Source organism: Octopus bimaculoides, chromosome 2 (assembly GCF_001194135.2).
Source record: "Octopus bimaculoides isolate UCB-OBI-ISO-001 chromosome 2, ASM119413v2, whole genome shotgun sequence".
Lineage (NCBI taxonomy): Eukaryota > Metazoa > Mollusca > Cephalopoda > Octopoda > Octopodidae > Octopus > Octopus bimaculoides.
This window is the reverse complement of record NC_068982.1, coordinates 163,126,990-163,132,733: the sequence shown is the minus strand read 5'-3', so window position 1 is coordinate 163,132,733 and position 5,744 is coordinate 163,126,990. Positions and strand designations below refer to the sequence as shown.

General features: G+C 34.5%; 1 non-coding gene across 1 annotated transcript; it reads left to right on the top strand.

The window, feature by feature from the left end:
• Positions 1–952: 952 nt before the first annotated feature.
• On the top strand, positions 953–1,059 carry LOC128247145 (U6 spliceosomal RNA). The gene has a single exon (XR_008263559.1). It is a non-coding gene; the product is annotated as a U6 spliceosomal RNA (small nuclear RNA).
• The last annotated feature ends 4,685 nt before the right edge of the window (positions 1,060–5,744 follow it).

The window sequence follows — 5,744 nt, the reverse complement described above, 5'->3', positions numbered from 1 at the left end:
TTTCAGAATCGGATCCGCCATAACCAAAAATGTGGGATTCCGTAAAAAAATACATAAACCCATTTTACCCGAAGTTATGACGGAAAAATCGCATCTTGGGAATTTTCTGAAAGTCCCCTCCCTCCGCCCTCCGGGTCGTCAGCGCACATTTTTTTTTTTTTTAATATTCGTTTTCACACACATGTTAACACCGCGCAGGCTGGTTAATTTTTTTTTTGTTCCCGGGTGAAGGTCTTTATATTGACCGCTTTTTCTTGGGGTAGGGAGTCTTTGAGGCATTGGGTAAATAACCAAAAGAGCTCTTCCAAAAACGCCAATAGTTCTGCAGTTTCAATCATTTATTTGTCATGCAAGGTCGCATTGTTAAAATAAAGAAAATAGCACCCCGAATGGTGATACTATAATAAAAAGAATCACAAAAAAATGTCATACAAGGACGCTATAATTAAAATAAAGCATTATCGTCTCCCCTGACCATAGTGTAAAGTCATATTTTCTGAAAACGAAATAGTACACACTAATCTCGATTTACCGATTTGATTACAAATGATATTATAATGCCGTTGCATTTTAGAAATAAAATTGTCTGAAGAAAAGATGGGATGGTCACCGATTGGAACATCTTTGATCAAAGTTGTCATCGGAATCTGATTGAAGTACACTAACTATCGCAGCGAACATTTTTCCAATTACCTCCCTTAGTTATTGACTTCATAAAGAAATTGTAAATTTAAAACTTCACTATTTTAAATTCATTTTCAACTATAAAATTTCCTTTTAGGTATTTTTAATAAAATAATAAATAAATAAATTCTGCAAGAATAACAAATAAATGTGCTAATCTAAATTAGACTTTAATAAAAATGTATTCTCTATATGCAAATTAGGTAGCCTGATGTTTTTTATTTTCATTTTAAATGAGTATATATACAGATCGGAAGTATTAGTTTATGTACTTGCTTCGGCAGTACATATACTAAAATTGGAACGATACAGAGAAGATTAGCATGGCCCCTGCGCAAGGATGACACGCAAATTCGTGAAGCGTTCCATATTTTTTTGTTCATCAATTATTGATTTTCGGTATTTATTGAATATGATGTATGTTTTTTAAGACGAGATATAATGAGAGTATGAAAACCAAATACGTTTGTTGCTGCTATTTTATCATTACTTTATCAATCCCAGTCGCATAAAAAAAAAATCTCCAGTATTTCTTAATTATCGAAGTAGCTTACGTGATTGCTCAACCTGATAAAAATAGTAGCAAAATCTCCCTCAAACCATATTCCACTGTCATTGAAAAAAAAATATTAGTTGAGTAATATAGCCCCTGGGTTCCCTGCACATAGAAAAAGATGGGATGATCACAACTGGATTCCTTTCGATTCTAAATCTGTTCGAACAACTTATCTACACTGTCTACATTCTGACGTATTTACATCTCCAATGTCAACATAGAAATTCCTATTAGTAAAATAAACACGGAGCTTGCGTTGGTAATTCGTCGTGAATTCAAAATATAAACAGTTGAAAAGTAAAATAAATTGGTTTGCCAAAATGAAGAACAAAAATAACCTTTCGGGTAGCATCCGTCGTTGAATGAGTATGTACTGGCCGAAACAAACTTTCTCCTTCCTCACGACAAACCCTTTTATTGTACTTTTCGTCCTTGGGAGTGTATCATTTTTTTTTTTTACTTTTTCTTCGCGGGAGAAGCGGAAGTGTGCCGACCTACATACCTTGGTATATTTAGGTATGTAATGACATAATCGGTAGAGTCGAACAGAATAACTCGACGTATTTCATTACGTCGCTTTCCATTCTGTGTTTGAATCAGGCTGAGGTGAATAAGGTTTGCCTTTCACCAGGGTCATTAAAATAGGTATTAGATAAATACTTCGATACGATTCCATCTGCTACTGTGTTTCTAAAGTGGGACACACGATTACGGGTGGAACGTATGTTACTTGGGAATGGTGTGTAAGTAACAAATGAATAGGACTTGCAATAAAGTTTTAATTTCTTTCTTTAGGTGAAAGTCTCCGAAAGATTACCGTTTTAATTAAAAATTCTTTTGAATATATGTGCGTGTGTAAATATGCGCACGCGCACACGTGCGTGTGTGTATACATACATATATATGGATCTTTCTCTCTATCTCTCTCTCTCTCTATATATATATATAAATAAATACAAAAAAGGGGTTTTGTATGATTGTGTATAGAGGAATATATTATTTTGTTTAAAAGAGTTCCAACACTGTCTGTTTTTTATGTTTTATTTATATTCCTGCAAAACCAATGTGGGATATAGAATATGGAATATACTATATCCCACTTAAATATATTTAATCCTTTATATTGAACACTCAATATTTCATCTATTCAATAAGACATATTCCATATATTCAATAAGACATTCAATACTTTATTTCATTGTACCATCCATTTTTATTTTATATTATATATTGTATATTATATTATATATTGTATATTCCATATTCTATATCCCACATTGGTTTTGCAGGAATATAAATAAAACATAAAAAACAGACAGTGTTGGAACTCTTTTAAACAAAATAATATATATATATATATATGTGTGTGTGTGTGTGTGTATTATCATTTAACTCAATTGTCCATGCTGGCATGCGTTGGACGGTTTGACCAGAGCTACCAAGCTGGGGAGCTGCACCAGACTCCAGTTTGACTTCACATGATTTCTACAGCTGGATGCCCTTCCTAATGCCAACCACGTCACAGAGTGAAACATCAGAGATGCTTTGCCCCACACTGCAAGAGCTACTTAAAGGTATCGTAAGCTCTTCCTCTACTGGTGGCTAAAACCATTTCAACATAACAAACCCTTTGATATTATCATTAGATATCTCAGTGTCACAAGTAATTCACCTGCACATTTCACATGAATGAGAAAGTGAGGAAGTCTCTTGTCAATCACAGCCACCCTGAGCTGGTTTCACTTACCGTATCTATCTCCTTACTGGCTTTCTTCGGTTGTTTGTTTCAAACCAATCTTCTGCAGAAAATAGTATACCAAAAATAGCTAGAAGGCCACATCAGCCGACTTCAACAGAAAGTGAAGTTGTGTGCCATCTTTTGACAAGGGCTTCATTTACCAAACACTGATATTTGGTTTTCTTCAGATGGTGAAAAATATCAAGTCTTATGAGGGGATGAGTTGGGTCCATAAAGATTTGTTTTTAGCTCAGTTGATTATTTTCAGCTTTTACTTCAACTATTACATGTATGTTTATTCTCAATTAAATGCAATGCAGAATCATATCACTTGGCATTATATTCTGATATCAGACAACCAATAAAAGGACAACCATCATTACTTGATTGTTACATGTTCTTTCAGGTGGTAATGATCTATTACCAGTTCATGTGAACTGAAATGGCTAGTAAGACCAATAGAAAGACAAATTTGGTTACAAGTTGAACATTTGAAGTTCATATCTATGGGGTTTTTCTTTTGTTGCATTTCATTCCAATTTTTTGTGTTTAATGTAGTTATCTACATACACAGAGCATGTATACAGCATATCATTAATGCCTACCATTATATAGATTATGTTCCATACTGGCATAGGTTGGATGGCTTGACAACATACAACAGAAGACTGTATCATTCTCCCATGTCCTTTTTGGTATGATTTCTATAACTGGATGCCCTTCCTAATGCCAACCACTTTATAGCATGTAAATTTAGGCTACAGGTTCGAGAGAAAGATAGCAGAAATGATTATCAAGAAGATTGTAACAGCCACCGAAGAAAATAATATTTGTAAAAGAGCACAACAATTTTTACTCTGCCTTTATGAAGAGCTCAAGCACTGTTTGCCAGAAAATATTGATATACTGAGGAATATCAAATATTTTTCAGTAGAGAATATTTTGCAGCATTTCAAAGAGCCAATTTTACCTGTCTTAGAAGCAATGCAGTTTAATAGCATTCATTTAGTTAAATGGACAAATGCATCTAATACTGAGGCATTCTGGCTGGAAGTTTTGGAATATAAAGATGCTACTGGAGGAAATCCTTTTAGAGATGTTGCAAATTTTGCCATTAATTCATTGACATTGCCAAACTCAAGTGCAGAAGTTGAACAAGTTCAGTAGTATGAGTGTAATCAAATCAAAATTGAAAAACAAAATGCATCTTCCTATGCTTAGATCAATACTGTCTATAAAATATGGCCTGAAAAGATGTGGCAAATGTTGCAAAAACTTCGATATTCCAAAACACATGATTAACAAGATTGGGACCTTGAATGTATACAGAAGTCAAGACCTAAGTACTGCAGCTGAAAGGGATCAAATCAGTGAAATTCAAGAATTTATTTCTCAATGCTTAATATAATTAAAGAAATTAAAAAATATGTAAATAAAAATTAAGCTTTTTGATATAATTAGTCTTTAGCACTTTTTTTCTTTTATTTAGCATTTTTTAGCATTTGTTTGGTATTTTTCTACTGAAATTTAGCATAAAATTGTGATTTTAAGTTGGCAACACTGGGTAGGAGGGCAGGTACTGCAATACCAAACCAACTGCACAAAAGGAAAGGAGCACGTAACACCATATGAACCACATATTGGGGAAGAGAACAAAAAGCATCAAATGAGCCACACACAGAGAAAAGTATCTGAAGTGCTAAAAATGTCAAATATCTCTCAAACCACACCCTACTGATTTTTGGGGTTTTTTAATTTTTTTTCCAGACGACGAATAAGTTTCAAAAAGAATTAACTACTACATTGGATCAAACGATAATAGTTTTGCTCAGGAGTGGCTGTGTGGTAAGTAGCTTCTTACCAACCACATGGTTCCAGGTTCAGTACCACTGCGTGGCACCTTGTGAAAGTGTCTTCTACTATAGTCTCGGGCCGACCAAAGCCTTGTGAGTGGATTTGGTAGACGGAAACTGAAAGAAGTCCGTCGTATATGTGTATATGTATATATATATATATATGTGTGTTTGTGGGTCTGTGTTTGCCCCCTCCCCCCAACATTGCTTGACAACCGATGGTGGTGTGTTTACGTCCCAGTAACTTAGCGGTTCGGCAAAAGCGTCCGATAGAATAAGTACTAGGCTTACAAAGAATAAGTCCTGGGGTCGATTTGCTTGTCTAAAGGCGGTGCTCCAGTATGGCCGCAGTCAAATGACTGAAACAAGTAAAAGAGTATATATATTTTTTATATAAAAACATGTATTATAGTTGTTGCTGTTGTTGTTGGTGTTTTAAAAACATTATTAAATTTACATATTTTAAGCCTTGTTTGTTTAGAATATTACATGACGTTCGAGTTTAGTTATTTTATTTTGGCTTTAGTATTTTGTTTTGAGTTTACAGTCTCAATATGAAGGATCGTCGGATAAAGTAGTACTACATATATTATCAAAGAAAGAAAAGAAAAGACATAGCTTTAATCATATGTCTGTTCAATAAAGGTTAATTCGAGATAACACATGAAGGAAGAAGTGCTACATCAGGCAGCCTAACGGAGTTTTCGTAGCTCCAATTTAATAGCTCTTTTGAACTAGTTAGTTTTACGCTACTGTACCCAGGCACGGCTACACGCCCATCATTCTACCTCTCGTCCCTCACTCATCTGATCCTTTTACCCTTTTCCTGGAATTCCCTTTCCACGTTTTTGAATCTGTGACCAACAACGTTATCAACTCTACCAATGTCAGAGAGCTTGGGCAAAGCCATTTC